Genomic DNA, 17,549 nt, shown 5'->3' with positions numbered 1-17,549 from the left:
TGAATTACATCACCAGCTTTCCTGGTTCTCCACCTTGTAGATGGCAGATTGTGGGACTTCTTGGCCTCTGTAACCACGTGGGCCAGTTCCTATAAAATAAACAAATGTATGTATATGTATTCCCATGTCCTATTGGTCCGCTTCTCTGGAGAAGCCTAACACACCTCCTTTCCCCTAGAACTGGCCTCCTTCATGCCTGTTGTCTGGCATCCTCTCCCTTTTATAATTATCCCCTGGGTTTTTCATTTCTAAATGGAGTTTACTATAAATAATTGCATGGGAAAATTTATTTTTAATAAACTGGGATTGGTTTGCCGCACTTCTCCCCTGTATTTCCAACTCCTGCCGCAGGCTCATCTATCTAGTCGTGAGTAAGACACATGTGCAGTGAACAGAGTCCTCACTTTGGCATGTGGATAATCTGAAAGATGACGAAGGATAACTTATCTCGTTTTTTCTTGACCTTTCCAGAGCAATGTCACCAACGCATAGTTTCAAAAACAGCATGAAGGGCAGTTGTTGGTAAAATAGAGCTCTCTGAGATATGATCAGATAGGGACAGCTAGTCTTTGCAGTGACCATAGGAGAAGTGGTTGACACTGCTATACTTGCTGGCTATTTGGTGTGCCAGCCAGCTTTAGAAAGGCCCTTGCAGTTTAGCAACCTGCAAGATGAAGGAAGCTGCCAGGCCACTCAGCAGAGTCAACAGAAAGCCTCGACAATCATAGGTTGAGTGTAAGATGTGCCAGAAAAGGAAGCGTTAGCAGGGCTGCCGCCGAGCACATGGAGTCATCTGCACTTCATTGCTATAATTATTTGGCCTTTACTGTATTGTACAAACCGACAACTATTTAAAAACTTTACTGTTTGGTAGCACTACTTTGTTTTTTGGATTTTTTTTCTTTTTTTTCTTTTTTTTGGACAAAATAAACCTTTTGGCAGGAATGAGCTAAAAGGAGTGAGTGTTTAATGAAAAATTAAGTACTGATTTCCCATTTCTCAAAACACTTGCTAATGAACTTGTAAAGCATGTGTCAACATTTATCATCCTCCGTGGGGCATCCACAGTGATATGCCCAACCACATGGAAACCAGAGGGCCCAGTGCTACTGGAAAAGCATCAGCACCTACTTCAAAAGTTACATGTTATTAAGAAAACTGGACCCAAAGATGGCAATCTAACATGGTTAAACCACAGCAGGATGTTTACATTTCACACTGTGACATGTGACTTTTTACTTAGATCAAATGACTGTTCTTCTAAATTAATTCTTTTCACTTCTTATTCCAGAATTTCTTGTGGCATTACATAAAGTGAAACATTAATGTGTGGGCTCCCTTAACAGAGAGAAAAAAAAAAAAAGCTTTGCAAATAGTTAAATGAAGCCAGTTTGTATCAATGAGGATACGATTGAAGACATACAGACATCTAGCGCTTACCCATATCTAGCCCTTCTCTCTTTTAGGCAACATGGGAGGAATTATTTGCCACCCTCTGCTGTACCATCTGTTACCAGTTCTAACCAAGTCTTCTGGCTATCATGGAAGTGTCACGTGTCATTTCCAGGCTGAAGCATTCAATTTCCAGTGCAAGGCTCTACAGCACTCTCTTGCCCTGCCTTGGAAACCATGAAATCCTCATGTTCCAAATGCTGAAGCAATTAAGTGACTGACTGGGCCTCCACTGGCCTGAACCTCTAAAAGACTATGAGAAGGAGACACACTCACCGACTGGCATAGAATATGTAAGCTGAGTGAGAAATAAACTCTCGCTGTGTGAGTCACACGATTGTGGAGTTGTTTGTTACCACCGTATAGCCTGTCCTAGTCTGACTAACACAGAAGAATTCCAAGGTCTTAGGAATGGGGAAGAATATTGCTGATGGGATTAAATGACATACAGCAAGAAAATGGCAGTATTTTTAAAAATTACTTGTTTTAGTTTTTCTTTGTTTAATAGGTACAGAGTTTCTGTTTGGGGTGCTGAAAAAGTTCTGGAAATAGATAATGGTGACAGCTGCACAGCATTATGAATATACTTAATGTTACTGAACTGTACATTTAAAATGGTTAAAATGGTAAATTGTATGTTATGTCTATTTTACCACAATAAAAAAAAATCAGCAAAAAAAAAAAGTGTTTCTACCAAAATCTTCCAGTAATGATAAGAGTTGAAAAAATAGGTATTCATTATTATTGTTGAGAATATAAATAGCTACTTCTTTCTACAGGCAATTTTGGTGATACTTATTAAAAAGCCTTTGAAATATGAAGTCCTTTGATTCATTTCTTCCTCTTCTGGGAATCTGACCTAAAAATAAATAATAATAATAATAATAATAATAATAATAATTGACAAAGTTCTATGTAAAATGATCGTAACTCCAATATTGTTTTGAAAAACCAAAAATGTGAAACAGTGTAAACAGGCTATGGTGGACTAAGTCATTTAGGGTATATTCATATAATTGAGCCCTACATAGCTTTTAAAAATTATAGTACAGAAGAATATTTAATAGCAAATATTGGAGAACTGCTCCAATATACAGTTGACTCTTGAACACTACAGAAGGTAAGGGCGCCGACACTCCATGCAGTCGAAAACCCCTGGGTAACTTTTGACTCTCCCAATACTTAACTACTACAGTTGCCCCTTCGGTATCTGAGGGGGATTGGTTCCAGGACTGCCCCACAGATGCCAAAACCTGAGGATGCTCGTGTATCCTATATAAAAGGGTGCAGATCAATTCATACAGCCTGCCCTCCGCATCTGCAGACTCCCAACGGCAGATTGAAAACAGTACTGGTATTTAGTGGAAAAAAATCCATGCAATTCAAACCCATGTGTTCAAAGGTCAATTGTAATCTTAGATGAAAAAGATACAAAGCCTAGGTCTTAAATTGACTACTAAGTTCCTAGATGGCAGGTTAGTTCGATAGCATTGATTCTTAATCTTTGCTGACTTTCAATTCATAAAATTGTTTTCTAAGATTAACTGTGGTTGCATGGTTACAATTTCAAGTGCTCTGAGTATCTCAGATTACATTTTATCTGGGCATAAAAACAAACGTATTAAAATGACTAAATTAAATTATTTCTTACCTTCCCTGCATTTAGGTTCCCTCCCACCATTACTCTTTCACTCTTTCCATTTGTAGGTAGTTAGTGAGAGAAGAATAGAAAAACAGAAACTTTGGTTCTGCTTTCTCTGTTATCTTAACATTACATCATCTTTCCCCAGAGCCTTTATGTTTATGCTGTTGCTATGAACATGACCTTAAAAGGATCCTTTTTGATTTTTTTTTTTTACTACTTTTCACGTCTCTAAGTTCGTTTTAGATTCTGCTTTTCCTGACATTGTTATTCAAGGATCATGCATCTCTGTAGTATTTAGGTAAATGTATATGTCTATCCATTGTCTCATATTTTGGGTTCAACAGAGCAATTTCTCTGCAGTCACTCTTGTTTTTTCAAGATCGATCTCTCCTTCTCTCTCTCTCTCTCTCTCTCTCTCTCTCTCTCTCTCTCTCTCTTTTTCTTTTCCCTATCAGAATTATTTAAGATAATAGTCTACAACTTCAGTTACAGGAACCCACAAAAGTATGTGAAAACTTTCCAAGGAGCACTGTGGGTTGGGAAATCTTTATTTTGAGATCCTCAACTTCCATTTGTCCTTTTTCCTAAAGGTTATCTGTCTGAAAAAAACATTTTGCAAGTTCCCCTACCTACTTCCCTTTTCACAATAACCCTTTTCCCAAGGAAGGCCAAAAGGCAGAAAAGCACAGGGCAAGTTCATTCATGCACATCCTTGTGACAATGTGTAAAAATCTCCAGGGAACCAAAAGGACAATTTAAAATATTTTTTTTCTGGAAGCCTTCTGTAATGATTAACCTACCATAGTGATTTTTGTCTTTCCCTGTCTATGTACATTTCTGTTAAGGGTGAGGTATAGCCTTAGAAATTCTCCCATTGAGATAATGCTGAATACATTACAGGGAAGGTGTTAGGAGTGATGACAATTTCCCTTTATTAACTTCTCTCTCCCACCCTTAAATATAATTAGAGAATGCATGGTTCTTGAGGAAGGGACACATGAAAGCAAATAAAGGCAATGTCTTTAAGAAATATTGAGTACTAGGGCCGGCCGAGTGGCTCAGTTGGTTAAGAGCTCGCTCAAGAGTTTGAGCTCTGAGCAACAGCAGTTCGAGTCCAGCCCGAGCTGAGCAGCCGCTGAGCTGCCAACAGGTAGCAGGATGGCTCAGCTTAAAAAAAAAAAAAAAAAAGAAATATTGAGCACTAAAAATGGCTCTCCTTTTCTCCTTTTTGAATGTGGTTTTTTTCTTTTTTTCAGTCTTTCCTCAATATTTCTAGAATGTGTTGTCAGCTGGAAAGAAAAGTACCTTTGAACAGATGAGTCATGTTAATTCTTTAAAGTATAACTGGAATGTATAACTACTAAGATTTTTAAGACAAAATGGATAAAGCTTGTGCAGAAAAAGTTACATGATTTATTTAAAAATAAGTTTGCATTATTCAAAAAGGAAGTTAACACTTATTTAATCAATTCATATTGTGAAATAGTTATTGACTTACTAACTTTACCTGTGCCTCAGATTCCTCCTCTGTAAAAGGGAGATGATAATAGTATTCCTTCATTGAGTTGATTTGAAGATCAAATGAGTCAACCTATAATCTATGCGAAGCACACAGAACAGTGCCTCGTGCATAGTAAGTGCTCTTCATGTTGGAATGATCCCCCCTTCCCAGTGTTTGGTCCCTCTTCTCTTTATCTGTACTTACTCCCGCGAGAATCTCACCCAGTCCCCTGGCTTTAAATATCATCTATACGCCAGTGATTCTCAAATTTATATTTCCAATGCCTCCTCGCTCCAGAATTCCAAACTCATACACTCAACAGCCTACTGGACATCGCAGGCTCACTTTCTCCAAACTAAATTGTTCTTCCCTCTCCCCAAGCCTCCTCCACTTCCAGCCTTTCCTCTGGTACTTAATGTCAACACCATCCCTCCAATTGTTCAGGTCTCCAAAACTTGGAGTTGATCTGTATTCCTTTCTTTCTCTCATACTCCACAACCAATCTGTCTTCCTGTAAAAATATATCCTGAATCTGACCATCATTCACTCCCTCCACTGCTGCCCCCTGCTGCGAGCCACTCTGATCTCTCTCCTGGATTCCTGCAATAGATCCTAACTTTCCTCGCTTCTACCCCTGCTTCCCAATAGTCTGTTTTCAACAGGGCAGCCAGAGTGATCCTTCTAAAATGAAAATCAAATCATATCATTCCTCTGCTTAAAACCCTTCAATACATCCCTCATACATAAAACAACCTAAAAAAAGATGTATAGAGATAGATTCATGCATATACATATTAATATTTCAAGATGAAAAATACGCATCAAATTGTTGCTAGTGGTTATTTTAAGGTGGTAAATTACATGTGATCATTTAAAAATATTTGCCTTTTGACCCAACAATATTATTTTTGAGAATTTACCTATAAGAAATAAATAGAATGTGCCCAAAGATTGACGCTCAAGATACGAGTCACAACAATAATTATAATAGCTAAAAATTGGAAATAGCCTGTCTAACAATATAAAAGTAGTTTAATAAATTATGGTGTAGCTAGATGATGGATTATCTGACATGTTGAACATTTTTTTAAATTAATAATACAATGATAATGACAAAAAGATTATGAAGTAGCAAGTAAACTATGAGATTAACTTTGCAAATTAAAAAATTTATATGAAGAGAGGAAAAGACAGGAAGGCTATACACTACAATATTAACAGCAGTCATCAATAGAAAACACACACAGGTGGCCATGCTCTAGAGCTGAACAGTCGTGGAAGAGCGGCTACTTCCTGTACATAAACCTGCTCGGAATTCACAAACTCAGAGCAAACGTGCAAATTCTAATCAACACTTCCTGCATCATTCTACAGTGTCCGCTTAAGCAACCATCTCTTTCGTAGGCTGCAAAAGCACTCAGTATATCACATGAACAAAAAGATATCTTAACCCTGGATTTGTTGTAAAAAAAAAAAAAAAAGATTCCTATACAGAATACTTAGCAAATAGAAAACAAAAATCCCCTAAGGCTTTTAGGAATTTAGGCCTTTTAAACCTTTACCCGATTACGATGGGTTAAACTGTTTTTTGCAATGACTGGTAAGAGTTTCCCAAGAGCTCCTTATCAGTTTTTAGCTAGTTTGAAAAGGTAGTTACAAGTGCAAGAAATAAGTTGCTTGGCATACTCAGTGACTAATATCCACTTTACAATGAAATGTTCAGTTTAAAAGTTAGTCCTTAGAATTTTAGGGTTCATGTGTTTTTGTTACTTACAGAATGAAGCAATCAAAAGAAGAAAAGAAATTCTGCATTCACAACCGTCCTTCTGCTCTATTTGGGCCTCAGCTGTCTTCACCTAGAGAACACATTAATATGATTAAGAAGTCTAAGAAGTCTTCTATCTTTATTCTTTACATATCTAAAGCATGGATTCCATTCAAGCTACCAACTTATTTTCACTGAAAAGTAAAACAAATAAACAAATAAAAAGCAGAATGAAAAGCTTCTAAGGAACAGAATGAACCACAAGGTTATAATAAATAACCTCGAATCCAAACTTGCAGATCTTTTCATGAATCGAGTAATAAAAATTCAACCACAAAATGTCTCATGTATTCAATGAAATAAACTTCAGCACATTCCTTCATTTTACCACTTGGTTTCAACACAAGTCAAGGAGGCTGCCCTTAAAAACCCACATATTTAATAATGAGACCACGAAATTTTACAGGACCTCCTTGCAAAACTAGAGGTGTATTAGAACACAGCCACTGTGTTCTTTCAGAACAAAAAAACCCCAGAATTTCCTAAACAACAGTCCCCATAAAATACGTGCTTATGACAGCCTAAGACTTTGTTGTTTGCTTTTCAGACTATTTTGGCATTCTCTGAGTACAAACTAAAATTCTCTTGTTTTCTGGAGAGAAAGGTAAAAATTACTAATGTACAAGATGAGTTTCTTACCAGTATCAAAACAAAGAAATCAAATGTAGGCTTCTGTGGGGTGAGTGTGTGCAATAAAATAGGAGTGTCCACTTTGGTCACCTCTACAGGCACCCTGTATTCACCAGGTATGTCTTTCAAATTTGAAATCTGAATGTGAATGACACCTCAATTTTTAAAAAAAATCTCTATAGGAGTATGTACAAAGAGAACATCATTTGCTCCTGGATATTTAGTCAAATCCGAGGTGGAATTTCTCTGAATTGACACTACGGTTCTCAACTTAGAAAGTGTGATGCTTTGGAGGATGTCTCGTGAAAACTATCCTAAGGTCTAAGTGTTCATTGCCTTCTTAGTGACAGTTAATTTTAAATCTACACTTTATACCAAATAGAGAGTAAATGGTTCATTGATTAAAAGAATGGACAGATTCCAACTGAAGTGTCTCATCCACTGATAACTGATCTTCAGCCTCTAGACGGTTGGGGGCTATGTCAGTGGGATCTACAACCACATAGAAGTAAAAGCACTTGTTTGTCAATACATAGTCATCCAAGTCACACAAATAATTAACCCTGAACAAGGCGAACAGCTGACATGTGGCACCTAGATGCCTCCCTCAAATTTAGAGGGCTTCACTAAAGAGGGGGTAAATATTCATGAACTTACTAAGGATGAATTTTCTGAGCGCTTGATTTCCTTATTATCGCACTGAGTTGCTGAGGCCCCTTTCCAGTTAGGAGCCTAAAACCTGACCTTCTACGTAAACTTTGCAATGAACAGATTTAAACTCAGTCCCCCCCTGCCCCTCCTTTCCTTTTCTGGGGTTTCACTGGTTGTACTGACCTCTGAGGCACCGGGTCCAGCATCTGCTGTGACGGACAATTCCCTCTAGTCGGGTTTCAGCTCTCTTCCATTGCTGCCACGTCTGCATCCATCTTTGCTAGCTTCACCCTTCTGTCCGTCATTGTGAGCCCACTCTCAACCACTTCTGTGCTGCTTTTGGGGGTGGGGGAAAGTGTTGGATGCCCAGTATACTGGTGGGGAGGGGGGAAGGTCCGCCACTCTGCCTCAGCTGTGTGGTGAGCAGGGCCTTCTCAGTGAGGCCTACTGGGTCCTCTCTGCACTGAAGCCCCTCCCGTCTTCTCCCAGGGAATGGCCTGTTCTCTTAGCTGACCGAGGAGAGTGGGCAGAGGGCACGACATCTAAATGCTAGTCATGCCCTCGGATCTTCTGCCTTTTGTTTCCTTCTGATAGACAATTCCATACCTCCCAACTCTTTGCTTCATGTGTAAACGCTCTGCCCTGAGCCCTCCAAGCCCTTACTCATTTAGGACTCAAAAACCATGTTTCCTCTTTCAAGAAACTTGCCCTTATAATAAAAAGCAACCGTTTCAGCTTTCATTTCAGAATTGTACTCGGAAACTTTGGTGTCCTCTTTGTTCTTGGCTGTGCTCACCTCACCCTGGAGCAACGAATCCTATTGATTCAGTGGGTCAGGGTGGAGGACTGGTGGTGGGGAAGAGGACCAAAAGGCCTGTGAAGAGAAACGTTATTTTCTCCAAATTGCATTCTACCACATTCATCAGGAAGTGTGTTTATTAGTCAGTATGTGATAAATCGTCATTGAGGCAATACCAGCCCCCTAGTGGGCATTTGGAAATGTGCAGGACATTTTTAGTGGTCACAGTGACTTGGGGACTCATTGGCATTTGATGGGGGGAGAGTAGGGATGGCACATATTCTGCAATGTGCAGGACAGTTCCATGCAAAATGCCAGTAGCTCCCTGCTGAAATATGCCAGACATTCTGCTCTGTCGGGGCTTTTTCCGGTCTCTGACCCCATTTATGTTACTACACAGCACAGCTCCAGGGCCCTCCCCTTCGGATCAGGCCCTCCTCACTTACTTCTGAGCCTCGCTCTTTTCCTCGCCACAGTTCCATGGGACTAGCTGACTCCCTCTGCAGCTTTTGCATCTCTCCAGCCTGAGCTGTGTGGGGGAGGAGCAAGGTGCTCTATCAGGACGTACAGCTACAGGTGTTCTCTCCTCTGGCTGCAAGTCCCTCCTCCGTCCTGAAGTGCCCACAGACTGGTTTAAGGATTTCACTCTGAGCTTGCTTGGCCATATCCTATAGGGAAAATACACACGAGTTCTTCTCTTGCTTCCCATGATCATTTCTATCATTGCTATGTGCAGCAGAGGATGTGACAGACCCCAAACTTTAGTCTGGTCACTATGACTTTGAGCCAGCCCCAGACAGCTTAGTTTTCTATTTGTAACAATGAAAGAATTGGCCTAGATGAACTCTAAAGGCATTTCAACTCTGTGTTTCTATGAAGAAAAAATAGCATTTGTTATGTAATTTTGGCACATGTTACATTTCTTCCTTCACAAAGGTCCTTTACTCTTTTTGCTCATAATTTAAGAGTCGGTGGAATAGTCAGCAAAGGAAATGGCAAATATGAAACTAAATTTTCATACAATTTTGTGTAATGTGTCAGTTAATTATCAAGCCATATGTAGTAAAAAAACAACAACAACATACATTTTAAGTTATTATTCTGTTTTCCTCAAAGGATTAACCTCTCATCTGTCCTTGTTTTATTAACACATTTATGAAATATTTATTAATCATCTACCGTGTGCCAGGCACTCTTCTAGATACACCAGCATTGAAAATATAATGGTGAAGAAAACAAACACTACTTACATGGAGTTCGCATTCTAGATCATCAGTTCTCAAAGTGTGGTCCATGAAAAATATCTCAGAGAGGCCAAAAGGTCTAAAATATTTTCTTAATAACACTAAGGCATTATTTGAATTTTTTCAGTGTGTTCACATTTGCACTGAAAGTACAAAAACAATGGTGGGTTAAATCGCAAGAGCCTTGGCATGAATTAAAGCATTGGTAGTTACTATATTCTCCACCACCACACACTTACAGGAAAAGAAAAAGTCAGTTTCATTTAAGAAGTCTTTAAGCAATAAAAAACACTGACTTTTATATTAAACTTCACCCCTTGAGTACACATCTTTTCAAAATTCTGTGTGGCAAAACGAGAAATACACACAAAGCACTTGCTACACACAGAGGTCTGATGGTTGTCTTGAGGAAAAGCACGAGTGATTGTTTGAATTGTGTGCTGAACTAGCTGCTTTTAAAAATGAAACCCCATCTTTACTTGAAAGAACAATTGAAAACAAACCATGTTTTTTTAGACTTGAAAATCTGGCAGACATTTTTCTAAAAACAAGCCAAGTAAACCTGCATCTTCTAGGAAAATAACTGACAGTATTTGTTGCCAATGATAAAATTCGACCATTCAGGCAAAAATCAGAATTTTGGAAGCTCTGTATCCACCTGTCAGCTTGACAGCTTCCCAAAACACAGAGAATTTCTGATGAGATGGGTGGCAAGATTAACACATGTGATTTTTTGATACTGTGTAATAAAATTTGTCAACAGTTGGAAGATATACATAGCTAGCACTATTTTCCAAATGACCAATACATAATGTTACAAAATCAGGCATGGGTTAAAGATCCATTAAAGGTGTGAGATAGGGGCCGGCCAAGTGGCGCATTGGTTAAGAGCTGGCTTGGGACGCCAGGTCTGAGCAGCAGGGCCCCGGTTCAGATCCCACATGAGGGCCAGTGATGCTGCGCCCTCTACAGCTGAGATGGTGAATAACAGCTAGACCTGGAGCTGGGCTGCCATGAGTTACCTGCAACGGTGTGGGCTGCAGTGGGGCTGGCCTGCATCTAGCACGCACTTTTGTGAGCTGCCATGAGCCGCTCTGAGCAGCTGTCCAATGGCTGGCGAGTGACTGCCTCACCCAGGAAGAGTGTAATGATAATACCAACATGGGCCAGTGAAGCGACATCCTCCACAACCAGATTGAAGAACAAAAGGACAGCAATTTGTCTGTTCCCCTCCCCCAATTCCCCAATAAAATCTTTAAAAAAAAAAAAAGGTGTGAGATAGACAACTAAATTTTAATATAACAGTATGAAAAGTTCATTGATATATTTTCATATTCCATATTGTAACTAGCCTTTAAGAAATTATTCTTTGTTGAGCATTATATGAAACAAAAATATCCTCAATCATCCAAAAAATGTTATTAAAATACTCCTCATACATATATGTATGGAGAAAGACAAACATTTGCTATCAAATGATTCTCCTTATTACATTTCCATTTGCTATGATGAAAGGAATTTCTGCTCTTTCCGCCAATGTCATCAAACAGTTTGATATTAAACATTTTGGACCAAAAAGCAAGGTTTTGAAATTGCAATTAAACATAATAGATTGCTGTCTTTTCCATCTCTTTTTGCTTTATCAAAGGTATCCGACAAAGCTACATCCCAGTCCCCTATTACTTATCCTTATTCCTTGGATGGCACTAATTCATCTCCATATTTTTTACCGGGATAAAAACCATTCTAGGATAATCTCTCCCTAAATCACTGAAGTATACAACTAAAGCAACCTGAAGTGGGGGAACCCACTAAAGTAATATCAAATAATAATCACCTTCTTTGTGCCAGGTGCTTTTTATACATAGTATTGGTTTTTTTGTTTGTTTGTTTGTTTTTTAAAGATTTTTATTGGGGAATTGGGGGTATGGGAACAGCGCTGGGGAATTGGGGAAGGGGATCAGACAAGTTGCTCTCCTTTTTGTTCTTCAGTCTAGTTGGGGAGGACGTCGCCTCACTGGCCCAAGTTGGCACCATCATTGTGCTCTTCCCGGGTGAGGCAGATCAGTTGCCGGCTTCTGGATGGCCACTCACGCTGGCTGCTGGCTACACACGGTAGCCCATGGCAACCCACTGCCAAAGGGGCTGCAGCCTACGCTGTCGCCGGCGACTCACAGCAGCCCAGCTCCAGGTTGAGCTGTTGTTCACCATCTTAGCTGTGGAGAGCAGTGTCACTGGCCATCACATGTGGGATCCGAACCAGGGCCCTCTGGCATCCCAAGCCAGTTCTTAACCATCGCACTACTCGGCCGGCCCTATACATAGTACTGTTAATCTCACAAGAACATACAAGGTGGGATTTATTGTACCCATTTTACAGATGAGGTAACTAAGGTTCAAAAAATCTACCTGCGGTCAGGTTGCTAATAAGTGGTAAACCTGGAAATCAAAACCAGGACTCTGTGCCTCAGTATTATTGATCAAATGGTCAGAACTAATAAATGTAGAACTGAACTTGAAATCAAGTCTCCTGATATAGTACTCTTCCCATTACACCATGTATCGCATGGATAATTTGTTACTTCAAATAATAATAATAAAAGTGATAATAATCACAATACCAAGAGAGTAAGAAAGCAACCCACGGAATGGGAGAAATATATACAAAGCATGTATCTGATAAAGGATTAACATCCAGAATACAGAGAAAACCCTCAGAAATCACCAACAAAAGAACAAACAACCTGATTCAAAAATCATCAATGGACTTGAATAGACATTTCGCCAAAGAAGATATACAAATGGCCCATAAGCACATGGAAAGAAGCTCAACAACACTAACCATTAGGGAAGCGTAAATCAAAACTACATTGAGACACCATCACTCACCTAGTAGGGAAGCTAATATTAAAAAAAAAAAAAAAAAAAAAAAGGGGCCGGCCGAGTGGCGCGATGGTTAAGAACTGGCTTGGGACGCCAGAGGGCCCCGGTTTGGATCCCACATATTAGGGCCAGTGACACTGCCCTCCACAGCTAAGATGCTGAACAACAGCTCAACCTGGAGCTGGGCAGCCGTGAGTCGCAGAAGCTGGCAACTGATCTGCCTCACCCAGGAAGAGTGCAATGATGGTACCAACTTGGGCCAGTGAAGCAATGTCCTCCACAACTAGACTGAAGAACAAAATGACAACAACTTATCTGTTCCCTTCCCCCAATTCCCCAATAAAAATCTTTAAAAAGAAAAGAACAAGTGTTAGTGCGGATTTGGAGAAATTAGAACCCTTGTGCACTGTTGGTGGGAAACTAAAGTGGTACAGCAGCTGTGGAAAACAGTGTGCTGGCATTACCATATGATCCAGCAATTCCACTTCTGAGTATATACCCTAAAGAACTGAAAGCACAGTCTGCACATCCGTGTTCATAGCAGCACTATTCACAAGAGCTAAAACTCAGGTTCACAGAAAAACCTGCCCATGGATGGTGACGCCCATTGACATCTCAGACACACCCACTTACCCCATCATATCTGTCTTCCCCCCAGCCCCCCCACCCCCCGCTCTGCCTATCTTGGTTAATGGCACCATCATGTACCTACCTAGCTGCTTATGGTAAAAGTTTTGGCATCGCCTCCACTTTCTCCCCTTTCCCTATGTCCTTGCTGTTCCTACCATATAATTATTTCGAGTCCTGTAGATTCTGCTCTCCACGCATCTTCCAAATCTTCCTTTTTCTCTGGTCCTCGTGACACTGCCTTCAGCTCAGTGTATCAGACAAGTTGGTGCCTTCTTTTATTCTAGTCACTGTTCTGAATATTGGAGATGAAGAATGAATAAAGCATACTTCCCGAGGCCCAGGAACTCACTTTACTGTCAAGAAGACAAACAGATTATTTTATTTATTCAGTAGGGAACATGCTAACAGAGTTATGGATACGGAACTATGAGAAATCTGAGAAAGAATGCTTTGCCTAAACTAGCAATTCAGTGAAGCTTTTGTGGAAATGGAGAATCTTGAGCTGAGTAAAGATGATACAGAGTGAGCAGAGGGAGAGAGAGCAGCCTTAGTAAAGGTGTGCACGAAGGCAGTGAAGGAGGAGGGGTGAAGGCTGAGGATAGAGAGGTTAAGTGGAAGCCAAATCCTGTAGCCTGGACTTAATTAGAAGCTTACCCATAAACTTACAGGACTGTAGTTTCAAACTGGGCTCTGCAAAGGTCCTCAAGAGTTCACTGAGGGGGGGCCAAATGTGCTTCATGGTCTTGGTCTGACACCTCCTTCAACAGGAGAAGCTCAGCTAACTTTCATCCCTTCATTTGCATAATACTTCCCTTACTAAAGGTGGGTATCTTTGTCTGGGAGAGCATAAGCACTAAACAGTTTAAGCTAACTCTGCTCTGAAGAGAAATCATAGCATGAGACATTCAGTTATCATTTGCGCATGTTTCTTATGACCTGGTTCATATCCAATCAAAGCTGTGCACCAAAAGTAGGTCGCAGGAATCTACTGTGACCACTAGCTTTCCACCAAGTTAAAAAACAAATGAACAAACAAACAAAAACAAAAACCTTCCCAGGGCTTGTCACCACAACTTAAGATCTATCCTTTAAGATCTATTTCACCAAGAAAAACATTGCATTTGCTCTCTTTCCTAAACTCGGCTGTAGGAGACAGCCAAACTCAGCCCTTACTGTTGCACTCTCAAGGCAGACAGTAGTTTATTTGGGAGGTGTACGTTTATTTATTAGACGTCAGTAGGCAGAGAAGGAAAGACTTCTTGTCTCCTTTCTCCCCAGTTATAGGCCTCAAGATCCAAGCACTGTAAGATTTATGTGACTGGCAGGAAAGAGTGGCTCCTTTGAGAACTATTAAGAGTTCCCTTCTAGGGGAAGCTGGAATAATAATAACACAATGAGGGCTTAATATGTTCCAGGCTCCATAAGTGCATTAACTCATTTAATCCTTACAACAAAACTAAGAGATAGGTGCTGTGTGATCCTCATTTTATGGATGAGGAAACTCAGGTACAGAAGTTAAGTACCTTAACTTGTTCAAGATACCTAGGTGGTAAGTGCCAGGGCTAGGCTTCAAACCCAGACAGGCTGGCTCCAGCATTTGATCTCATAATCACCGAGCTATAGTATCTCCTTATAGGTGGGTCTTAAGCAGAGTCCTTTAGTGCAAAGGTCGTAAAAGGCCGATCTCAGGACACCTAGCCTGTGACCAGGGCTGTCTTTTTAAAGTCAATTTGTGTCATCTCTGCCATTCAAAAAGAAAGCCTATACCTTCAGGGTCCAGTTCTTCCAAATCAATTCATGTATTTCTAAGGGTCGATTCTAATTGGCTAAACAATTTATTTTTTTGGTCCAGGGAGGACACTGTAACTAAACATTCTTGAGGCTTTTAGCCACCAAGGAAACCTCAAATGATCTTTAATTCATTTACTCAAATAGTATATTCTAAACCAAACAACCTCAGTGTGTAAACCTGTACAATTAAGTTATCATCTCTGGGTACGAGGTACTGATATTATCTAAAAGCCCTTCAAATGATTCTAAAATACAGAGTTGAGAACAAGTCTCCAAACCACAAGATAAAACGAACAGGATCACACAAAAAGATGAATCGTCATAGAAGGTATAAACACAAGATAGCTCCTGTCAAGCATGCTGTTTATCCTTTGTTAATGAACTTCCTGTGAGTTTTCCCCCCATTAATCTTCAACTTCTGCACATTGGAAAGTTGACTAAGAGCCCTTCAGTTGGTTTTGCTTCCTTGTTTGGCGTGTGTGGTTTGTTGACAAGCTGCCCAAAACATGGTAAAAAACAACCACAATTTAACCTGCTTCCAGTCAGCAGTGGTTTTCTACATCAGTGAGGTTTTTCTTAGAACCGTAAAAGAGAGTGAAAAAGAATACATAGATGAAGGAATCAAATACACTCTCAAAGGTAAAAGATCACAGTTTTGGTTGTGAGGGGAAAAAATGCTAATGTGAACAAAGGAGTGATGCTTTCAATATTTTTAAAGAAACTTTTGACTAAGGATCAAGAAGTAAAATCTACGTTCTGCATTTGTTTTGCATCATATTTCAGGTTTCTTTATGATGGGATATAGGGATATTTTATAAGGGGAGCAAGGTAATACAATAAATACAGTTAACCTTCAATAAATGTAAATAGTCTTGAGTAATTCCAAGTCTCAATTAGGAATAAGGCAATAAAGAAAAACAGTAATTAAAATATATTTTCTATTCTAGTTTCTTAAGGTGACCAGATGTCCCATATTATTTGTGTCAGTTCCATTTTTTAAAAAATGAATTATCCTAAGGTAGAGGGTCTCTAAGCCATAGATAAACTACAAAGAAATTCAAATAACCTGTGATTGCTCTATCTGGATTAATCACATTTTAACTATTGAGATCTAGTAGCTCACAGAGTTATCTGAAGTATTTCACAAAAGGCAGATAGCATCCCTTGCACTTTTTTTTTTTTGGCAGTAGGCACTGCCCACAGGTTGATACTATAGGTGATGAGGAAACAACTGAAGACTTCTTTCATTTGTCACCCTCTCTCCACTTACTGCCAAGTCCTTCCTCCATCTCAGCCTATATAGACTTGGTAATAATAATATGTCCACTTCAAGCTTCAAGCAGTGTAGGCGTTTTAGGTATTTGGGTTATTTCAACAAACCAAACAGAGCACAAAACAAAACAAAAGAAACCTTACCCCTGTGGAATGGGAAAGTACACCCTGGAGCTAAAATAATCTGTAAAGTGAAGTGCTTCAGCTACTGGAGGGACTCACAGAGGTGACCAGAACAATGCAATCTAAGTGCTTCCCCACCAACCCAAATTTCTGGAGAGGAAGTTGGGAGGTCTCCCTTTGCTTTTTGGAGGGAGGTTCCAGCCAATTACTTTAGACATTCATAGGATTAGTTGAATACACTTCTGATCAATGCTTAAAGGGGTTAGTGACCTAATTTTTATTTTAATAATCCAGATAAGTTTTGAATGTCTCTAGATAATAGTACTAATGCATAGCATTAAATACATATTTTATACATCAAATGCTTTTATACATATTATCTCATTTAATGGTTATATCAATTTTGTGTCCAAAGTAGGAAAGGTGGTTTTGTTAGGTCTTTTTACAAATGACTCTTAAGGAAAAGTTATTGGATGGGCCAGAGAGGACCACACCTGGACAAGAATGCACTTTTTTTTTTTCTTGGTAGTCCAGTGGCCTCTTCATGTTCTTACTACATCCTACTAGGTCTAGTTTTACAGTTGTGTTAGGGAAATACCATATAGTTAAGTCTTAAACTGTTTCGTATAGAAAGTTATCAATTGAAGATGGGAGAGAAATAAGGACCTTTAATGGTTACGAAAGTCTTGCAAAACCTAGGAAGGAAGTGTACTTTCCATTACAATTAAAAAAAAGTTTGAGTCCTTACTTTGAGCTGGACTCTGCTAGGCAGGTGCAAAGCTGAAAAAATGATTAAGAATAGGTCCTGCCTTTGACAAGCTTTCTGACTAGGCGAGGTCACCATCTAGGGTTCTGGACTCCTGAAGAATGGATTAGGATTTACATAGGTAGGTCCTCAGAGGAAGAAGGGGTTCAGACAGTCAGATCAAAAGAGAAGGCCAAAAGGCATGCAAATGATGGACTTTTGAGAACTGAAGGAGCCCTCAAAGTTTGTTAGTTTGATACACAAATGTTCTGTTGTTTTTTGGTTTCTTAGGAAGTAAAACATTCACCATCAATATGTTTGAAACAGGGAACATAAATGACTTTTTAGCTGTGATTCC

At 39.6% G+C, this 17,549-nt stretch overlaps 1 long non-coding RNA gene across 2 annotated transcripts; it reads right to left on the bottom strand.

Annotated features, from left to right (window-relative positions):
* Window positions 1–20: 20 nt before the first annotated feature.
* On the bottom strand, window positions 21–16,000 carry LOC109392733 (uncharacterized). Of its 2 annotated transcripts, none has more exons than XR_002126116.1 (5): window positions 13,416–16,000; window positions 8,950–9,171; window positions 7,888–8,040; window positions 6,373–6,454; window positions 21–89 (listed from the first exon to the last, which is right to left on the bottom strand). It is a non-coding gene; the product is annotated as an uncharacterized LOC109392733 (long non-coding RNA). The 2 variants fall into 2 exon arrangements; XR_002126115.1 differs by lacking the exon at window positions 21–89 and adding an exon at window positions 2,252–2,311.
* Between the last annotated feature and the right edge of the window lie 1,549 nt (window positions 16,001–17,549).

Source organism: Hipposideros armiger, unplaced genomic scaffold (assembly GCF_001890085.2).
Source record: "Hipposideros armiger isolate ML-2016 unplaced genomic scaffold, ASM189008v1 scaffold_346, whole genome shotgun sequence".
Classification (NCBI taxonomy): domain Eukaryota; kingdom Metazoa; phylum Chordata; class Mammalia; order Chiroptera; family Hipposideridae; genus Hipposideros; species Hipposideros armiger.
Note: the sequence above shows the minus strand (reverse complement) of the source record. Positions and strands in the feature narration are given on the sequence as shown.